The sequence below is a fragment of the Ahaetulla prasina genome, chromosome 2 (assembly GCF_028640845.1).
Source record: "Ahaetulla prasina isolate Xishuangbanna chromosome 2, ASM2864084v1, whole genome shotgun sequence".
In the NCBI taxonomy this organism is placed as follows: Eukaryota; Metazoa; Chordata; class Lepidosauria; order Squamata; family Colubridae; genus Ahaetulla; species Ahaetulla prasina.
Genome location: NC_080540.1, coordinates 168,858,247 through 168,880,735, shown reverse-complemented (window position 1 = coordinate 168,880,735; position 22,489 = coordinate 168,858,247).

Sequence of the window (22,489 nt, the reverse complement as noted above, 5' to 3'; positions counted from 1 at the left end):
TACCATTAAATGTCAGCTTTGGAAGCCATATTAAGCCGGAAGCTTCCATGCTGCCACTTTCTCATGTGTGAGAAACTAGGATGGGAGATTTAGTAGAGGAGTTGTCTTTAGACATAATAGCATTCTTCCTGTCAGTCAAGATCAGGCCGATCCTGCATGTAGAGAAGGAGTGGTCAGAGTGCTCTCTCAAGATGGGATGGATGGTGATTGAAGCATGTGATCGACTGAGGAGTCAGGGGATGGTTTTGGGGGTTTTGATTTACTGAGGGAAAACCCGGACCTGTTGTGTCTTCGCCCCCCACTGAACCTGCCCCCCTCAAACCTGGCCTCCTGGCAGAGAGTGAGGGGGAAGAGCAGACAGGGCTTCCCTCTGCAGAGCCTCCTTCTCTGGTTGCGCTCCAAGTCCCAGAGGCAGGCCAGGTGGAGGAGATGACGAGGCCTCTGTCTCCTGCATCTCCTCCCTCTCAGGCCACGCCTCAAGATCCAGCTGCTGACAATCAGTCGTGGCTGGACCCCCGATATCGCAGACAGGAGAGGAGGCAACATCAAAAGAAAGGGTGGGGCAGGCCTAGAGAATGCTGAGTCACAGAGCCACACGCCACAGGATATAAAAGCAGGAGGGGCTGCCCTATAGTTCTTGTGACGAACAATTGACTGTTGAAAACGTTGGCTGTACTTTGGCTTCTGGACTCTGTTTCGTTTCCTTCTGAACTTTGGGATTGTTCGGACTGCAATCGCTCTGATAGATAAGAGGAGTTGGGAAGAATAAATTGCTGGCACATCTAGTCAGTTTGCGTTTCTAATTGATTGTGGTTGGGGGGACAGAACAGGACCCCTCAGATTCTAATTTTCCCAGATCTGCTAGTTTACCTATTCTAGTAAATAGAACTTTGAAAAATGCTTGCTTCAGAGTTTTTACTTGGAGTTGGGTTTTTTTTCTGGAACGCTGACGTTAAATATGTTTTCCTGACCACTTTGTCAGTGGCAGCATTGTGTGACACTTAGAGGATGAAAACAGCATCTGCACCAATTGATTACTTTAACCCAGTGTGGGCATATCTGCTTCCTCTGGTTTCTGAGCATGGTCTTCCAGGGGCCGTTCTGGTTTAAGACTGGGAGGTTCTCTTTTTTCAAAATTGGAATCTTCCTCTGCACATAACCAGATATATAATTTTTATTGGGATCAATGACCATCCATTGCAATAAATAGAAGCACAGAGATGCTACTGTAAAAAGTCAGTGCCTACCCTTCCTAGAATAATGAAATATTTTGGGAAATATTTTAAAAAAGCAGAATATTATATTTCTCCAAAGGGAGAAATGGAGAAACATGTTTTTTTAGAGGCAGCAACCAGCCCCCACTTTCCTTAATAGCCCACAGCAGCACTTAAGAGATAAAGAGCTTATTGAAAAAGGAAGACAAGTATCTAGATAGCCTTATTCATAGCCAAAGCAAATACTGCAGGCAGAAATACATTCAAGACAGGATGGATTGCAGCAAAGTCTGAAGGCAGAATGGTAGGATTGGAAGCAGTCCCCTCACTCAAGATCCAAAATAGGATGAAAGCCATTAAACCACAATAGCAGTGGTGATATTCAGCTAGTTCTATCCGGTTCAGGCAAACCGATAGCAGTGGCTGCAGGAGACTCTGCCCACCCGCCCGGATGTCATCACGTCCCATTTTTGATGCTCTGCGCATGTGCTGAAGGCCCTGCGCATGTCCGTGTTCACATTTGCGAACTGGTAGCAAAGGTAAGTGAATATCGGGCCCCCTGCACAATAAGAATTGCCCAACACCCAAGCCCCATCCAAGAGAAGTCCAAACTTCACCTGGGAGCTCAGATAAACAATAAGCCAGAGACTGATAAGATTAGCTCAGACAAACACCTAGGAATTGCGTTTCCTCTTTTGTCTATAGAGCCAGCTATGACCTCTACATAACCCCAACATGACCCCATAAGAGTCTGACAACAGACAATAGAATACATGTTCTTGCACAGGGAATAGGAAGCTCAAGTGCAAAGCTTAAAAAAGGTATAGCAACCCTCCCCCCTCAACTCCATTTTGTCAGCTGCCCATGTGGTTCTGCTTCATCAATAAACCACCTTTCCAATCAACCTCCATGTTTCCAGAGTCTTTCTCCCAGCTTGGAACTGAACCAGATGGATAGTTCTTCCCACACTACATAAGCTTTGCAAGAAACACAATCTGCAATAGATCAGGGGTCTCCAACCTTGGCAACTTTAAGACTTGTGGACTTCAACTCCCAGAGTTCCTCAGCCACAGAGCCCTCTCTGTGGGCATATGAGCCGTTGCCCAGTTCAGCTCCATCGCACATAAGTGCGTGTACCTTGGGGACGGAGCGTGGGAGGTGCACGCACGTGCCCCCCACCACAGCCCGTTTTTGGGCCCAGGAGGCTTCAGGGAGGCCTGCTAAGCTAAAAATAGGGGGCAGGGGGGTCGTGTGCACATGCATGGGAGGTGGGGGAAGTGTGGATGGGTCGCGTGTGCATGCGTAGGGGGAGCGGGGGGTCATGTGCGCATCACAGGGACGTGCACATTGCATTATGGGCACCAATGTGCATGCATGCGCTGCCATGCACGTGCTTTCGGCACACGACAAGAAAAAGGTCACCATTACTGGGCCTAGTGCAATGATCTCATTAATATGTCTGATGGGGTCTTTTTTCTCTTTCTCTGTCTCTCCTTTCCCACATTGTGCCCAAGAGAAACCAAGAGAGGAGTTTTATAATGAGCTTTCTTATCTTGGTGTCAATTAAAAGTCCCAATTTAGTGGCCGTATGAATTTTCATTAACTTCTGGGTTTTTCTTGGCCGAGTAATTCATCGTTATAACATTGCTCTTGGAATGATTCCACTTCCTCTTTCAGTCTTATTTTCCTTTGGAAACAAACACAGGCCCAGATGCTACAGCTGCTGTCCTAAGGGAACACGGGCTGGGTAAAGGAATGAAAGCTTAGCTGTATCCTACAAGAATAATCTGCTTTGAGGCAAGTGAAACATACCAATAGTAACTATTTGGTGTGGATGGGGAAGTTTGAGGGCTGTGTATACTGGAATATACATAGCCAATATTGCCTAATGGTTAAAGCATCAGGCCAGATACCATGAGTTCTAATCCCACTTTAGGCCTGAAGCCAGCTGGGTGATTTGGCTCGCTCTCTCAGCCCAACCTACCTCACAGGGTTGTTGTGGAAAAAATAGGAGGAGGAAGGAGCATTAAGTATGTTTACAGCCTTGATTTATTTATAAAAAGAATAAATTGTTTGCTTATTGTTTCCTGGTTGCTTATTTGTAGCCTATGACTATCATTAAGTGTTGTATCATTAAGTGTTAAATTTGTACCCTATGATTATCATTAAGTGTTGTAAGTGTTGTACCTTGATGAAGGTATCTTTCCTTTTATGTACACTGAGAGCGTATGCACCAAGACAAATTCCTTGTTTGTCCAATCACACTTGGCCAATAAAAAATTCTATTCTATTCTATTCTATTCTATTCTATTCTATTCTATTCTATTCTTCTATTCTATTGGTAGGACATAAATACATACGTACATACATACATGCATACTTAAAATTAACACTCTTAGGCTATCTGGTAGAATGAGTGCCGTCCTCCCCTCCTTTGGCATAGTCCCTAGTTTCTTGATAGGACTAAATTTTATGAGGGGTAGCACTTTTGTCTAGGGTTGGAGACCAAGCATTCCTTTCCATCTTCCCTCAAGACAAACACATTTTACAAGCCACACATATTCTACAAATGTAAACTACCCTTGTACTGATACACAGTTTTTTAGATTATTGTGATTATTGTGATTTATGCCTGGTTAGTGCTTTAGAAATATGTAAACCAAATCATGATTTACTGTCGTGTAGATGAAAATGAAACATCATCTATCTCAGGGGCATTCTTCGGGGCTTTCTGTAACTGTGTATGCAGGAGATGCTTATGGGTAGCTGAACTATGATTTACCCAATTATCCCAGACCTTCTGAGCTCACACAACCACCTCAAATCCCAAAGTAACTGTACAAAATACAACCAGGCTAAAATTAGGTTGATTATTTATTAATCAAATTTATATAGCCTTTTCTCTCACGGAAAATAACTGGGCAGCATATAACAATCCATAGTTCAATTAGCCATAGTTTAGCATCTCACGGTTACACAATCACAGAAAGCCTAGAAGAATGTCCCTGAGATAAATGATGGCTCTTTTCCGGGTTGCACTATAGTAAATCATGATTCAGTTGACTTTATTTCTAAAGCATAACCAGCAGCTATATAAATCTATCTATCGCATCTAAACAGAGGTGTAAATTTTCTAAATCTTGAGTTTCTTTAATGGACTCTGAGACCCAGAACACCTTAGCAAGCATGGCCATTGATGAGAATTCTGGAAGATTACATCTACAGATCTGAAGGACACCCAGACAAAAAAAAGACAGGATATACATTACACAATTACGGAGAAGTTACAGTTAATTTATTAGGGAAAGCAAGAAGCTATCAAGATAAGCATGGCCCCGCTTATGCTACTGGATTTGAATTGCAAACATTTGCTTGTCCAGTAGATGGCAGCAAAGAGTTGTGGGGTTTCTGAGTCTCTTTGCTGCAATCTAGTGATAGAAAAGGAGGTAGTGACAGATTTTATTTTCCTGGGCTCCAAGATTACCGCAGATGGGGACTGCAGCCAAGAAATTCAAAGACGCTTGCTCCTGGGGAGGAAAGCTATGGCAAATCTAGACAGCATACTAAAAAGCAGAGACATCACCCTGCCAACAAAAGTGCGTATAGTCAAAGCTATGGTTTTCCCAGTTGCAATGTATGGCTGTGAAGGTTGGACCATAAGAAAGGCTGAGCGCCAAAGAATTGAGGCCTTTGAACTCTGGTGCTGGAGAAGACTCCTGAGAGTCCCTTGGATTGAAAGGCGATCAAACAAGTCAGTCCTAGAGGAGATCAACTCTGACTGCTCTTTAAAAGGCCAGATCCTGAAGATGAAACTCAAATACTTTGGCCACCTAATGAGAAAGAAGGACTCACTGGAGAAGAGCCTAATGCTGGGAAAGATTGAGGGCAAAAGAAGAAGGGGACGACAGAGAACGAGGTGGCTGGATGGAGTCACTGAAGCAGTAGGCATGAGTTTAAATGGACTCCAGAGGATGGTAGAGGACAGGAAGGCCTGGAGGAATGTTGTCCATGGGGTCGCGATGGGTCGGACACGACTTCGCAACTGACAACAACAACAAAGTGATCACATGGATCTATGCAGTCTGTGTGTGATAGGTCTAAGACCCACTATATTAATTTATGAATAATAAATTAATAAATCAAGGAGAGAGGGTAACTTAAGAGGATTTGCTATTAAAAAGCAGTAACATGGGGACTATGACAGCAGTGACAGCGTAAGGTCTAAAGGCAAATCTACATAGACATTATAACCCATTAGTGTGCTGATTGCTTTCCATGCAGAAAACATGATGCATACTCTAATCCATCTTCTTGACACTATTTTTCTTCAAATAGCAATTTCTCCGAACTTCTCTTCAAGGAGGCATGCCTTTTGGCACTGCTAGGTCCCATATATTTCCAGATTTGTTTTACGTATCCAGCTACAAGGAAAGTACAGAGTACGTCTGTAAGGCAACAAAAATCAAGCAGGAGAGGGATTAAATATTTTTGTAACACTGAACTATGCAAATATGTTAGACTTCCATGGAAAGCCTGCTATTGTTTCCTGATTTCCTGATTGCTTATTTGTACCCTACGACTATCATTAAGTGTTGTACCTTAGAATTCTTGATGAAGGTATCTTTTCTTTTATGTACACTGAGAGCATATACACCAAGACAAATTCCTTGTGTGTCCAATCACACTTGGCCAATAAAAAATTCTATTCTATTCTATTCTATTCTATTCTATTCTATTCTATTCTATTCTATTCTATTCTATTCTATTGTTTATGGAAGGCTAATATCTCTGGAGGCCATCCGATTGGGAAACTCGGTGTAAGAAGATCCTGTTGTATCTTTTTTAAAAAGCTTATGATATCATCAAAATGTCCTGAGAATGCAGTCTTCCCCACTTCTGTGATATATCGTTGTTGTTTCCCATTCCACCCGGGCCACTGATTTCCTCAAAAATAAATTCCCGTATTTTTCAGAGTTAAGAAGCATCGGAATATAAGAAGCACCTTAGTTTTGGGGGAGGAAAATAAGAAAAAAGCTGATTGGCAGGTGGATCCGCCTCCCGGAATACCCCCAATCAGCTGTTTCCAGAGGTGAATTTTAGCAACAGGTTCCTTGGTTGTGAGCTCTGTGCCTTGCTTTTTTTTTTTTTTTTTTGCTTTTTTTTCTTCCTCTGAAAGCCTCCAAAACAGAACTTCAGAAAAAATGCCTCTGAAGCTCTGTTTGGGAGCTTCTTTTCTGAAGCTTCTTTCAGCCTCTGAAACCTCCGTTTGAGAAGCTGGGTGGGGTTATATTTGGAGTATAAGACGCAACCAGATTTTCACCCTCTTTTTATGGGGGGGAAAGGTGCGTCTTATACTCCCAAAAATATGGTGTGTGGGTGTGTGCGGGTGTGTGTGTATACACACACACACACAGATTTTATATATATATAAAATGCAGCATCCTATTCCTCTCTGTGCTAACCAGTAATAGAGTGAATGTTGAATTAGCTGCTCCAGTTCCTATTGCACACAAGGCAAATGCTTGCTGAAGGCCACATCAGAAAGGACAATTCTTCATGAGGAGAACCAGAGCATGGAAGATACAAATTGTTGCACAGATGATACATGATCTGCAATGACTCATTCACGATTCAAGGGGAAAGCAAGGTCATCGTCTCAGTGGCACAATCCCTGTGATTTACAGGATCCTTGCCCAAGAGAACATCCACGTAGATCTGGCACCAGGATAGGATGTGTCGTCTTTTTCGTAGCTTGGGAATACTCTTCAGAGCAGAAAGGCAGGCGCTGTGGTTGATAAATCAGTTCTCCTTTGTCTGCTGCTCTTCCGGCTCAGCCTCTGATTGAAGCTGAGCATCGGTGTCAGCTACATCTTCAAAGAGGCTAAAAATGGCATAAAGCAGTTCAAGCTTTCAATGAAGAGAGTCCCTTTTTAAAAAATCATTCAACACTTCCAACAGATAGAAGGCAGAGCAAACTAACTGAAATCAATAGAGCTTACTCATAGATAAACAAAGATCACACAATCGGGATGCAAACTTTATTTTCCCCTATCAAGTCCCCCATTCTCTCAAAAATAGGGCTTCATCAGGTGATGGGCGGAGCCAGAAAACATCTGCAAGGGGAGGTCAGAAAAGTCAAGGCAGCATTTGTCCTAGTTGGGGCATCAGGTGCACCCCTACCTGGGGCAGGAGAGTCTACTGGTAGATATATTACTGTAATACACACTACTCGGGGCTGGCCTTAGCTTCTCAGAAATTACCACTGGTCCAAAGGCATGTTTTTTGCTCTCGTCATTGGGATTATATAACACCAATTTTGCAGATCCTGCATTGGTTGCCTATTGGTTTCTGGGTAGAATTTTGAAGTACTGGTTTTACCCTCTAATGGTTTGATTCTGTACCAAGGTACCAAGGTACCATCATACAGTTTGATCACACACGGCTACTGATATACCAAATTTGGGAGGTCGTAGAGTACAAACAAGGAAGCTCTGCTTCTCTGTGGCAGTGCTGCCACTTTGGGACAGCCAATTTAGAGCAGGCCACCCCCCTCTTTGCTAATATTTCAAAAGCTTTTAAACACCAAGTTGTTCTGGAAAGTTTTATTTTCTACTGTTGTAGTTTTCTGCTTGGGTGGTGTGTTTTACTGTTTTATCGTTGTGTTTACTGTGAACGGTCTAATTTGGTTTTATATTTTAGGTACAGTAAGCCACTGTGAGCCTATGGATTGCAGTGGAATAGAAATGTGGATGATCAGTTAATCAGTCAACAGAATCCTTTTCCTTTTTATATGTGTTGGACTCGCAGTTCATGTAAAAAAAGGGACAGGGCTTTGACTGCATAGTTGCAGTCGCCATTGGCGACTGTTTTGACCTTCCTGATGGTGCCACAGGAAGGAAGGAAGAGCAAAATGTGGACCAGAACGCATTTATTCGCTTTCTCTACCAAGCTACCAGTTGCAAGGAATGAACTGATAACTTGTACCAGAGATCAAAGCCAGTGGTGGGATTCACATTTTTTTACTACCGGTTCTGGGGGCATGGCTTGGTGGGCATGGCATGACTTGGTGGGCGTGGCTTGGTGGGCGTGGCAGGGGAAGGATACTGTAAAATCTCCATTCCCACCCTACTCCAGGGGAAGTATCAGAGGTGGGTTTCAGCAGGTTCTGACCAGTTCTGGAGAACCGGTAGCAGAAATTTTGAGTAATTCAGAGAACCAGTAGTAAAAATTCTGACTGGCCTCCATCAATTCTCTGCCTCCCGAGTCCCAGCTGATTGGGAGGAAATGGAGATTTTACAGTACCCTTCCCCTGTCATGCCCACCAAGCCACACCCACCAAGCCATGTCACGCTCACCAAGCCACACCCACCAAGCCATGCCATGCCCACCAAACCACACCCACAGAACTGGTAGTAAAAAAATTTGAAACTCACCACTGGGTAGGATACTATAAAATCTGAATTCCCATCCCAATCCAGGGGAAGATTACTGCAAAATCCCTATTTCCTCCCAGTCAGCTGGGACTTGGGAGGCAGAGAATAGATGGGGGTGAGGCCAGTCAGAATTTTTACTACCGGCTCTCTGAACTACTCAAAATTTCTGTTACCGGTTCTCTAGAACTGGTTAGAACCTGCTGAAACCCACCTCTGATCTAAGCTTTTATAAGGGTGACAGTGAAATTAACAGAATAACAGAATTAGAGTTGGAAGGGAGTTTGGAGGTCTTCTAGTCCAATCCCCTGCTCAGGGAGGAAACCCTATACCATTTCAGAGAAATTGTTGTCTGAATAAAAGCAACGCAAGAGATTCAAGCTTTCACATAAGCAGAGACCCTAATAGTGCAGAGTCTAAGTTCAGGTGAGTACCAATGCAATCTAACTATACATGTGAAGAAGGCCCCTACAGCACAAATGCTGTTGCAGGTTAAGCATTAACCAGTGTGACTTCCCAATGCTCATGCTCGTATGCTGACTGGTGTCCTTTCGTGAACGTCAAGCCTTTTAACAGCAGAGCTTAATCAACCAAGCAAGAATACCACTGACTTTCTTTAACGAGTTACAGGTACGAGTATAGAATCTGGAGAATTGACATAGGAAGCTTCCAGTCCTCCATTAGTAGCAGGGAGAGTCCATTATTAAGGGAGGGTCTTTGAAGTTTCTGGATCTCTTTCTCCCAGGCTGTTTCCATAATGAGCTAAGAATTTATTTCTAGAAATGGATTCTTTAATATGCCAAGAATGATCTCTCATTTCTGCTGATAGTTTGTGTCTAGAGATTTCTTCTCTCAGCCTTAGGACAATCTTTCACACCGATTAGATCACCGGTGTGAAAAGCCACGGTTGGAGGAAAATCGGGGACAGATTTTTATTGGATGCTATGTAATATACATTTTAACTTCCCTGCGTTAGATCTATGACTGTATTTTAATTATATTTTTTAAAAACCTCAAAGTTATCATCCAGTTACTCCAAACCATGGACGGATTTTCTTACTGAGTAGTAAACATGCAGGAGGTTTTACAGATGGATGGGAAGCAGCTCCTAATCCCTCTGAAACTCTTATTTTCCCCCACAAAGGCTTATCTGAGTTGATGCCACTGTGTTGCTTTTTCCCAGTCTTGAAACCTTGCTGGGGAAGAACCAACTAGCAATTGGAAAGATAAATCGCCTCCTACCCACAGATTCGGACCTGAGAAATGCTACTTTAAATCATTTGTCTACTGTTGATCTAGTTCCGGTCTTAGAGTTTAGCTGCAACAGGTTTTAGAATAATCAACAGATGAAGATCAAGGAAGAATTAGCAGTTGGAGGACGGAAGAAATCCTGCCCAGCCTTCTTAGTCACTTCAATCCCTGCAGGTAGCATCTTCCTTAATATTGGAAAGAAGATTGCATACTTATTTCATGCCATTTATTATCTGTTTGCTCCAGGGGTGAAATCTACTTACCTTCCTTACTGGTTCGGAAGTGCACGTGGCCCATGCACAAGCTCACACGTGTCACATGCGAGTGCAGGCCCTCTGCGCATGCACAGAGGGTACAAAACATATTACTTCCTGGTTAAAACCAGGAAGTAATGACAGCTGGGTGGGTGGGCAGAGCCTTGCACCGTGATTGCTACCGGTTCTCCGAACCACCAACCACAATCGCTACCGGATCGGGTGATCCGGTCTGAACCGGCAGCATTTCACCCCTGGTTTGGTCCACCAGTTGGTCAAGTGAAACAAATAGTCTTAATTTCAGGGGTATTTGGAAGGCAGCTTGAGCAAGATACTTCTAACAAGTTCTGCTTCTAGAATGGGCCCTTCTCTTTCTCACAATTCTTTGAGCTCCAGTCAGCAACATCTGTCCAAAAGGCAGTGATGTGTAAAGTCTGAATCTTTTTTCTACTCTCCTCAATGCTCCCTCCTCTCCCAAAGAGTGTGAGTAAGCAGTAGGGCTGGGGGGTAATATGGTAGAAATATGGCTAATGCTCAGAAATGCCAACCCCAGTGCTGTGTTTCCTAGAGCAGGTCACAAATTGTGGTGGTGGGGGATAGGTGTATTTGAAATATCTCGGCATCATTCTTTGTCAAGCTACAATTCCCTTTATCAAACTGCGGTAATATCAAGACACCTAATCCTCTTTAAAATGCAAAGGGCAGGCTTTTTTTGCGTCACAAAGCACCTGGCCTTAGGCTAAATGTTCAAAGCTGAAGCTGGAAAGTAAAAAAGGAGTGGGTGAAGAAGTGAGGTGAAAATTATCCAATCTCATCCATGTATTAGTTTTTTTGTGTTTCCATTCTCAAGACAGAATGCTAGAAGAGACATGTAGTTTTGTAGACCGAGCAACAATTTATTTAAACTGTAGCCTATCTCAGTGGTGGGTTTCAAAATTTTTTACTATGAGTTCTGTGGGTGTGGCTTGGTGAGTGTGGCATGACTTGGTGGCCGTGGCTGGTTGGGCGTGGCAGGGGAAGGATACTGCAAAATCCCCATTTCCTTCTGATCAGCTGGGAATTGGGAGGCAGAGAAAAGATGGGAATGGAGCCAGTCACAATTTTTACTATCGGTCTCTGAACTACACAAAATTTTTGCTACAGGTTCTCCAGAACAGGTCAGAACCTGCTGAAACCCACCTTTTCTTGGTGGGCGGTGGCATGGCTTGATGGGCATGGCAGGGGAAGGCTACTTTAAAATCTCCATTCCCTCCCTATCAACTGGGAATTGGCTACTGGTTCTCTGAACTACACAAAATTTCCGCTACTGGTTCTCCAGAACTGGTCAGAACCTGCTGAAACCCACCTCTGGCCTATCCCCATTTTCATCACAATGACAGAAATGGATGTCTGAAAATGGATTTGAGACAGGTGGGCTAAGCCCTCAAATTTCAGCCTCTCCCTACATTTCATCTACTTCTTAATTTAAACTCAAACTGGTCAGAACCAGAACCTCAAGCCCCCAATGGTGCTTTCTTTGGTTTTGGCTTAGGAGCTTCTGGAAACCCACCCATGAAGGTTTATAAATGAGAACCTATGGCTCAAAGGGGCATGCAATTCTACCAGTGCTGTGGCTAAATGAAGCATGGCTTAATTAGGCATGCTTGTGAACCTGGTCACTGCAATCGATTCAACCAACATAGTTATGTAAGCCATGTGTTAACAGGGGAACCAGTTTTAGAGTGCAACCCTAGACAATCTTCTAAAATAGGGGTCTCCAACCATGGCAACTTTAAGCCTGGTGGACTTCAACTCCCAAAGCTGGCTGAGGAATTCTAGGAGTTGAAGTCCTCCAGGCTTAAGGTTGCCAAGGTTGGAGACCCCTGCTCTAAAAAGTCAGTTTGCTCTTTGTGTGTGTGCGTAGAATTCTTATAAAGTACTTTATATGCTACTGATCTTTGGGGAAGCCAGCACTGTGTCTCTCCAGTTGCCAAATAAGCTTTTGTTAAAAGCCAAGGAGTTTAGAAACCAATTTCTTTGGCTTTGGCAATCAGCATGTGCAATATGTCAGCTGCAGACCATTCCATGGTGTATTCCAAATGTTTTGTATACTCCACTCCAGTCTGTCTTTTTACTGCTGAGCACATAGGTTCTAAAGGCTGTTTTCATTCTTTCCACTGACGAAGCATCCTTCTGACAGATGACCGATCCAACGGGCATGGGATCTGTAATGTATCTTTAAATGCTTTGGTGGGAAAAAAGCACGTTGCTAATTGGTTGAAGCCTCCGGCTAAACTGTATATAAGGAGAGGTTTTTCCCAGCCCGAATTGCTGGGTTCACCATATAGTAAAGAGCTGTTGTCACTATCCTGGTCTCCTGCCTCGTTATTGCCCGAATCTAACACTGGCGACGAAGGTGGGATCTCGAGGCTAAGAGTGCCAGGAAAAGAGCTGAACTCACCAGGAAGACGCGAACCCAGCAAAACAAGGGCGGAAAGCAGCGATGTCCGGCTACACACCGCCAGCGCCATTCGACCCAGCCAAAGAGAAATGGGGGTCATACATGGCTCGCTTCGAGTGTTTCCTCGAAGCAAACGAACTTCAAGGGGTTTCCGACAACAGGAAACGAGCCTATTTTCTGAGCCACTGCGGTCCAGAAGTTTTCGACACCGCAGAATCCCTGGCTGAGCCAACGCCGGTACAGTCGGTACCGTGGCAAACTCTACAAACTATGCTGAAAGCGCATTTCGCACCGATGCCATCCAAGTATGTGCAACGGTTTGAATTCGGGGAGCGCAGACAGCAAGAAGGCGAGTCCATTAGTGCATACATGGCCGCCCTAAGAAAAGCCTCAAAACATTGCGAGTATCGAGACTTAGACGAGGCATTGCTGGAGCAACTCATCCGAGGGGTCAGGGACATCCGTTTGTGGAGGCGGCTGCTGGCTAAAAGCAACCTAACGCTGGCAAACGCCCTGGACGAAGCCAGGGCTCACGAGATGTCCACCCAAGCAGCAGAGACCTTACAGAAACAGGTCACACCAACGGCTGGTGCGAAATCAACCCCGGTCCACAGTGAAGAGGTCCAGGCCGAATCGGAGGGGGAGGACGAGGAAGGAGTCTTCCACACCGGGAGGCCGGAGAAAGACGACCGGGGCGACTGCGCGAGTTGCGGAGGGCAACACCAACGACAACAATGCAGATTTAAAGATGCAACATGTCGGCGATGCGAAAGGAAGGGGCACCTAGCACAGGTCTGTCGAGCTCCCCAACCTTCCCGCCAAAAATTCAAACCAGCCAATCAGAGCGCGGGAACGCGGCCCGCGAGTGGTCAGTTTAAAAAGGCGAAATTAAACCAAACGATCGTGAGAGTGGGTCACGATCAACTCGCCTAGAAAAGAAAATCTTCACAAAAGCAAAGATTGAGGGGTGCCGTGCCGATTGGAGGTGGACACCGGCTCATCGATCACGATCATGTCCTGGGACACTCGTGAGAGCCTTACCCGCCATCGCAAAGCGCAAGCTGCAACCACAAAGACTAAAGTACAGGACTACCAGGGAATCGATCCCTGTTCGAGGGTAACGTCCGTCCACGCCGAGTATGGACACTACAAGAAAACTCTGCCCATCACCATCGTCGATGGGACCCTGCCAAGCTTGTTGGGACTGGACTGGTTCCGAGCATTGGGCATGGGAGTGACTGGAATCTTCAGAAACGAAGTCGACCTCAAAGACGCACTCACGAAGGAGTTTGGGGACGTTTTCAAAGACTGCCTGGGCAAGTACAAGGGGACCCCTATATCCTTTAACTTAGACCCCAAGTTGCCCCTATCCGCCTAAAGGCTAGGAGGGTCCCGTTAGCCCTAAAGCCCAGGATTGACCGAACTGGACAAACTAGTAAACCAGGGAATTCTAGTGCCAGTTGACCATGCTAAGTGGGAGACCCTATAGTCACCCCAGTCAAACCGGACGGATCGGTCCGGATTTGCGCTGACTACAAGGCAACGCTTAACAAAGCGTTGCAAAGAGTGCTTACCCGTTCGGTGGTACAGCACTTACTGCACTCAATGGGGCAAGGGCAAGTTTTGCCAAGCTAGACTTGGCCCAAGCCTATCACCAGCTGCCCGTAGACAGCAGCACAGCCGAAGCGCAGACAATTGTGACTCACAGAGGGGCTTTTACGTGTACCCGATTACAGTTTGGGGTTAGTGTGGCTCCAGGGTTATTTCAGAACCTGATGGAGCGGCTATTGCAGGGCCTACCAGGGGTGGTACCATAGTTTGACGATGTACTGGTATCCGCTGAAAACGTAGAGGAGTTAGGGGTAAGGCTGCGGAAAGTTTTGGGCATTTTCCGGTGTGCCGGTCTCACGGTTAAACTAAACAAATGCCAGATCGGGGTTGAGTCTGTGGAATTCCTGGGCTACGGATAGACAGGGAAGGATTCACCCCACTGAGAGCAAGGTACGGGCCATCAGGAAGGCCCCGGTGCCCAAGAACAAAACGGAGTTACAGGCATTCCTAGGTCTGGTCACCTTCTACGCAGTATTCTTAAGGACTAAGGCAACAGTAGCCGTGCCGCTGCATAAATTATTAGCAAAGACGGCTGCATGGTCTTGGGGAAAGGCGGAAGCTAGGGCATTCAAGGGGTAAAGAATCTCCTAACGAGTGATAGCCTCCTTATCCAATACAATGGCACGCTGCCATTAGTGTTAAGCTGCGATGCATCTCCCTATGGGGTGGGGGCTGTGCTCAGCCACCGGTTACCAAATGGCACAGAAGCCCCTATTGCATACTACTCCCGAACCATGTCATCAACTGAAAGGAATTATAGCCAGCTTGATAAGGAAGCCTTGGCTATAGTCTCAGGGGTAAAGAAATTCCATGAGTATGTATTTGGTCGTGATTTTGAAATCATCACAGACCATAGACCTTTGCTAGGTCTGCTGGCAGGCGACCGCCCAACGCCTGTGGCACTTTCGCCAAGACTGACCCGATGGACTATCTTCCTGGCAGCGTATTCTTACAAATTGCTACACCAGCCAGGAAAGGAATTAGGGCATGCAGACGCACTGAGCAGATGCCCGTTACCAGAGACTATTGAAGACCCTACTTCTGGGATACCAGTTCTACTAATTGACTCTTTGGACTCTGGCCCAGTCACATCCAAAGAGGTGGCTCGGGCTTCGTATAAGGACATAACAATAAGAACTGTAATTGGTTGGGTACAAAGAGGGTGGCTGGCGCTCGGGCGAGCGCTTTTAAAGAGTTTGTAAAGAAATGAGGGAACCCTCGGCGCAAGGGGGGTGCCTGCTATGGGGGGATCGAGTGGTGATCCCAGAGAAATTGAGGAAAAAGGTATTGGATCTCCTTCACGAAGGTCACCCGGGGATCGTGAGGATGAAGGGTCTAGCGAGAAGCTATGTGTGGTGGCCCTTAATGGACTCGGAAATTGCTGAGAGGGTAGGGAAATGCCAGGCCTGCCAGGAGTCCAGACCGCTACCCCCAACGGCCCCAATTCGGGAATGGGAGAGACCCCAGAGCCCCTGGTCTAGGATCCATATCGATTTTGCCGGCCCTTTCCACGGCCAAACCTTTCTGGTAGTAGTCGATGCCTACTCCAAATGGCTGGAAATCATTCTCATGAAATCCATGACAGCCGAGGCCGTGATCACAGTCCTACAGCACCTATTTGTAACCCATGGGTTGCCCGACACTTTAGTCTCCGATAACGGCCCGCAATTCACGGCAACCCAGTTCGAGGGGTACTTGGCAGAGGAGGGCATCCGGCATGTCCTCTCGGCGCCTTTCCACCCTGCGACGAACGGCCTTGCAGAACGCTCCATCCGAGCGCAAAGAGGCATTGTCCAGAATCAAGCCAGGCGATTGGCAAACAAAATCGATACCTTCCTGGCCGTCCAACACAGAACCCCCTGTGTCACAACTGGCAGAAGCCCAGCAGAGTTATTAATGGGTCGGAAGCTCAGTTGCCCACTAGACCGCTTAAACCCAAACTACACACCGGACGGTTACAAGGGGGCCCTCGGTAAAACAAGAGGGATGGAAATAGGCGACCTAGTGTGGGCACACAACTATAGCGAAGGCCCGACCTGGTTAGCAGGAAAAATTCTAGAAATAACAGGTCCCAAATCATATTTAGTGGAGATAAAGGATGGCCGGGTATGGAAGCGCCACATAGACCAGATAAGAAAACGCATAACCGAACAATCCGAATTAGACGAAACAGGCCCTGACTATACAATGTTTGAATCCACAGCTGACTCAAACCCGGGGCAAACGCGGGACTTATCTGACTCCCAGGAGGTCCAGCGACGCCAACAGGTTCCATCAGAAAACAGCAGGGACGACTCTGCAAATAATCCAGGGCCGGATGGCCTAGAGTAGGAGCTGAGAGGAACAAACAGTCCCTCCGGTCAGCTCGACTCACTCCCAGAGAATGAATTGCGCAGGTCCGAAAGAGTCAGGAGACGCCCAGTCTACTTGCGTGATTACGTTGAAAAATGATATGTAAATATGATGTAAATAATGGTAAAGTGTCTTCTGGGAGGGAAGGAGTGTAATGTATCTTTAAATGCTTTGGCGGGAAAAAAGCACGTTGCTAATTGGTTGAAGCCTCCGGCTAAACTGTATATAAGGAGAGGTTTTTCCCAGCCCGAATTGCTGGGTTCACCATATAGTAAAGAGCTGTTGTCACTATCCTGGTCTCCTGCCTCGTTATTGCCCGAATCTAACAGGATCCATGCGTGAATTGTCCTTACAACTGGGATTTTCAGGGATCCCCTCCTGACTGCAATGCATTGCCCTTTCTGAAAAGCTTCTGAAAGCTTCTGAAAGGCCAGAGGCTCTTATAACATCCCACTGATGCATGACTTAAGGACTGTGTAGCATTTTCATGTAATGGGCAGAAAGGCTTTGAAGCCAGAGATAAATCGGGTTCGTTATATGAATCTGCTGTCTTCAGGCCAGGCAAACAGCTTTAGGTCATAACCCGCATTTTATCCTAGATGACCAGAAGATGAGAGAGAGAGTGCAGATTCGTGGTTAAAGGATAGCGTAGTAGAAATCTGTCTCTATTTTTGGCTTTAACCCATAAACATAAAGGTAAAGTTTCCCCTCGCACATAAATGCTAGTCATTCCAGACTCTAGGGGACGGTGCTCATCTCCGTTTCAAAGCCAAAGAGCCAGCACTGTCCGAAGACATCTCCGTGATCATGTGGCCGTCATGACTCAATGCCAAAGGCGCACGGAACACTGTTACCTTCCCACTAAAGGTGGTCCCTATTTTTCTAGTTGCATTTTTTACATGCTTTCGAATTGCTAGGTTGGCAGAAGCTGGGACAAGTAACGGGAACTCACCACGTTATGCGGCACTAGGGATTCGAACCGCTGAACTGCCGACCTTTTGATCAACAAACTCAGCGTCTTACCCACTAAGCCACTGCGTCCCTTTAACCCATATTACAAGACTATAATAAGAATTACAGTAATAATGTTAAAGCAGTACTTGTCAGAAAGTTGCAATGTAAACATTGCTGTTATGTGAACAATGATGGCCTGCCACAAAACTTAGAAATTATTTACCAGTTGTTAGGAATTGATTGTCCTTTATATTTAACACATAATTTAAGTTTTTCTCTTTTTATTGCCGAGCTCCTAAAATATGTGTTGGCTCAGAAGGGTCCACATTCACCAAAGTGCTGATATTAACCTTACCAGACTGGAAACTATATTTCAGTACAGGTAGTCCTTGACTTACAGCAGTTCATTTAGTGACTGTTCAAAGTTACAATGGCCCTGAAAAATGTGACTTGGGACTGTTTGTCACAGCTATGACCTTTGCAACATCCCCATGATCATGTGATCAAAATTCAGGTGCTTGGGAACTGGCTCATATTTATGACCGTTGCTGTGTCCCAAGTCCATGTGATTCCCCCCTTTGCGACGTCAATGGGAAAGCCAGTCTCACTTAACAACCGGGCTACTAACTTATCAACTGTAGTGATTCGCTTAATAACTGTCACAAGAAAGGATGCAAAATGGGGCAAAACTCACCTAACTAATGTCTCACATAACAAAGATTTTGGGCTCTGTTGTGGTCAGAACTGTATTGATTTACTGATTGGACTTGTACCTCGTATAATCAAGCAGCAATTAACGACATAATCCACAATATAATTAAAACCCCCGTGATAAATTTAAATTAAGCTTACCCATAAAATAGTGTCAAAACAAGAGCGCTGTATTTTGCAATGTGCCACAACTGCCACAGACCTCAAAGCCAAAATTCTTAATTAATTCTCCAAAGCCATCCTGATTTTGGAAGCTTTGAGAAAGCAAATGATGTGTGAGCCAATCTAATTTCAGAGAGAGGCTATCCCATAAAGCCAGCATCCTCACCAAGAAGCGCCACCTGTGAGCCTCAACCTTCCCATATGGTGGAATTCATCCCAGAGGGTACTATAATCCTTGCCCATTTTAAAACCCTTCTCCCTCTCCCTCTCCCTCTCTCTCCCTCCCTCCCTCCCTCCCTCCCTCTCTCTCCTTCATTGTAACTTAGGATGCCAAAGACGAGGTTGATATATATGTCTACTTATTCAGATTGCAAATAACCCCCTCTGTGCTCAGATGCTTGGTGATAAACAAATATAGACGGGGTAATTAAACTCATCTATCGTTCCTGGCATCAGCTGCCTGTGTCTGGATCACAGTGCTTTGCATTCAAGGAGTGAAGGGGATGAGTGAAGCACCATCAACTCAACAATTTTATTTTTATAGGCCTCTTTTTTGCATATTTGATTTGATGCACAGTGAGCTCATTCTTCTGTGAAAAGTGGCTCAAAGGGTCCTCAATGAAAGTAGGTAAGCACTCATCATTCTCCCTTCTTCGGTTCATGGAGAGACATGGCTAGACAGTTCATAAGCAGGTGGGTCAGAAAATCAGTTTCCCTCTTCCCTCAGCTCAATCAAACCCAGGTTATAGAAAAAGGTTGGAAATGGAATAAGCATATTGGACCCTTTTTTAGTTGCTGAGGCCAAAAGCAGGGGCAAGTTTCTGTGATGACAATATGCTGAGAGCTTATGAAGCAAGCGTGACATGAGCTCAGAAATTTTGCAGTTTCATAGATGGTGTCAACTCGCAAAGCATCCCTGGCCTACTCTCGAGTTGCCATAGGCAAGGGGAATGGGAAAACGGCAGCCGAAGCAGCATGGCAGCCAAAAACAAAAGCACATTCCAGACATATCTCTCTCAAGGCTGTCTCCCAGGGTTACCCACAGCAGCCGGAGGGGAGTTGTCTCTACAACCCGTGAAATTGCGCCGTTGGCAAATGTGACTGATGACACACCCTGGAGGGAGGGGGGAAACAGGGTCAAGCCTGGGCCATAAATTACATGTGGTCAGAGTTGGCTTCACTTGGAATGTGCTGACATGAAGCTCCTAATAAATAAGTGGATTTCTTTTGAAGCTTGGCTCGAGGCTCATGATATATTTAGGGCATCCCTTGGAACCCTAACAGCTCGGACTATATACATTTCTCTTTTGTCTACAGAGACAGTTCAAATGGCAATTACATCCTACTGGTCATGAGAAAATCTAGTTCATCCCATTGAAAATGATTAAGGAGGCCAGGGTCAGATGCCTTTCATCTGTCGACTATGATCGCTAAGGAGCTTAAAAGGAACAGTCAGAATTTGATATCACGAAGGATGTGCTCTATTAGAGAAAGGCCTCTCTGTATCTAACAGTAGGGATGACCCTGGAATTAAACCAGATTACCTTAAATATAAGCGTTCCTATCTATTTTTACTAGGTTTCTTTTTCAATAAAGATTCAAGTTTCCTGTGAACTAAGCTCGACTCCTACTGTTTCATAGATACAGCCAGGTGGTGTTTTTTTTTATAACTATACAGAAATGATTTGCTAGTGCCACCTTCTGACATCATATTGGCCTTCCCTGTATAATTTAAAGTTTGGGGTTGCCCATCCAAATACTAATAAAACCTAACCCTACTCAGCTTCCCAGTTGAGACAAAACTCAGTCAGATGCTGCTGTCTGAATGTTCCTGCTTAGTTCTAGAGTGCATTATTTAATAATAAACAGCAATACCTCTAGATCAGTAGAAAATGCCTAGATTTCTTTATCTTTAAATAATTTCTATAACCTGTTCACCTGGGATCAAGGAAAGTACTTCCAAATTTTAGAATATGCTGTCTGGGCTAACTTAAGATAAATGCATTTTTAGAAGAAGAAGAGGAAATACCCACTTGTAGAGATACAAGAGCTGACCATGTATTTTGTGCTGAACGAAACAGGGCGGTAAGTGTCCAGATAGTCACAACCACACAGTAAAAGATCAAAGCCTCATTCTTTTCAAACATGCTTTGAATGCCATTATTGCATGGATACAGTCACACACCAACACCTGTGTGGTTTCAGAGGTGGGTTTCAGCAGGTTCTGACCAGTTCTGGAGAACTGGTAGTGGAAATTTTGAGTAGTTCGGAGAACCAGTAGTAAAAATTCTGACCGCCCCTGCCCCCATCTATTCTCTGCCTCCCAAGTCCCGGCTGATCAGGAGGAAATGGGGATTTTGCAGTAACGTTCCCTTGGAGTGGGGAGGGAATGGAGATTTTACAGTATCCTTCCCCTGCCATGCCCACCAAGCCATACCCACCAAGCCATGCCACGCCCACCAAGCCACACCTACAGAATCGGTAGTAAAAAAAATTGAAATCCACCACTGCTATGTGCCTCTGTCTGTTTGGGGACATGACAGCATTGCATTAAACTCTCAATTCCAGAATACCAAACTTGTTAGGAACATTGTCATCATAGTTAGTCTTTCCCAGGCCAAAAGTTACATATCATTCATTCAGGGGTCATTATGGGGAGGAGGCAAGAAAGTGGGTTTTGGGAGGGAGGAGCAGGAAAAGCTAATCCTAACAAGATTAGATAAGCAATTGAAGCAATTGTTTAAAGAACTGAAACAATTCTGCAGATTCAAGATAGTGTCAAGAAGATCAACCCAGTCAAGAGAAGTCCTCAAACAAAATCTGCTGGCCATTGTCCCAGACTGTAGGACATCAATTCATGGTTTTAAATTGCAGGAAGACAAAGTATTCACAAAACTTCCTAGCAGTAAGAATGGTTTGGCGGTGGAACCAATTACTGAGTGAGAGGTTAGTTCTCCTTCACTGAATTCATTTCTGGAGAGGATGGACAGCCACTTGTCAGAGATTCTTTAATTTGGATTCCTACACAAAGGATTGGGCTCAAGCTTTCCAGCTCTACAATATTAGAAAGTTCAAGCCAGAAGCTTTAATTCTATATTTCCATTTCAGCCCATTTCAACACTACTGTGCTTTAACAACTCTGAAGGCTACATGCTGTCTTGCTTGCCGTCGTTCAAAAAATGAAGTGAATTCTTACAAGAGAAGCAGTGCCTTGTCTTTCTAAATGCATTTTCCTCGCACTCCTCAGCATTCATGGCAGGTACTGTACATTGTCTTAAAAATTCACTCTCAGCAGAAGGTGCTCCTTTTCTACGTTGCTCCAAACCTCTCCTCTCTTAACATCCATCTGCCCATCCGCTTCCCTATCTCCTAGGCAGGATTGCCAGAGTCCACAACCAGAAATACTGTATAACAAGTCCGTTTTAGGCAATATGAAAAGGCATGCAGGAAAGGTTTTTCTCTTCTTCAACATGTTCGTGGTTCATTCATAGACCAATGAAATGGAGAAATATGTGAATCAACCTCAGTTAAGAAACTACAAGGATATTATACCTGATGTTTGGTGGGTGAGCTATTTCCCACAGAAAGACAGCCCTGGATGGAGTTGCTTTCATAATGGTAGGCTCAACTATCATAATAAAGTTTGCTGTCATTGGTTTGGTGACATATTCGAGGATGGGATCTGTTCCACTTCCATCTCGTACCGGCTATTTAGGGTTGTTACGGACACACTTTTCCCACTGTCCTTGCTAGGGGGCATTTTGGCTTGGGCTATGGAACAGATGCAACGTAGAGATATCTGCATTCATATTGTCTGCCCAGTGCCTATAGCATCTTATGAAAGATCTTGATAATTGTGGGCTCAATTTTCTTCTGAATGAGCAGCAATCCTGTGCTAGGTTTGTTTTAAACAAGGAAATAGAGCTGGGTTTGCTAGGTACGTGATGCTGTTTCTATCTTCACTTGATGGATAACAGGTTTTTCATTGCTTCAGCTGACGCTGTTTCCCATAATAGTGTTTTTACTGCTTCCACTCCTCTTATCTCTGACTCAAGGATGGGTTCTATATTGATGATCCTGATTGCACTGTACTTCCTTGGCCAGTATCAC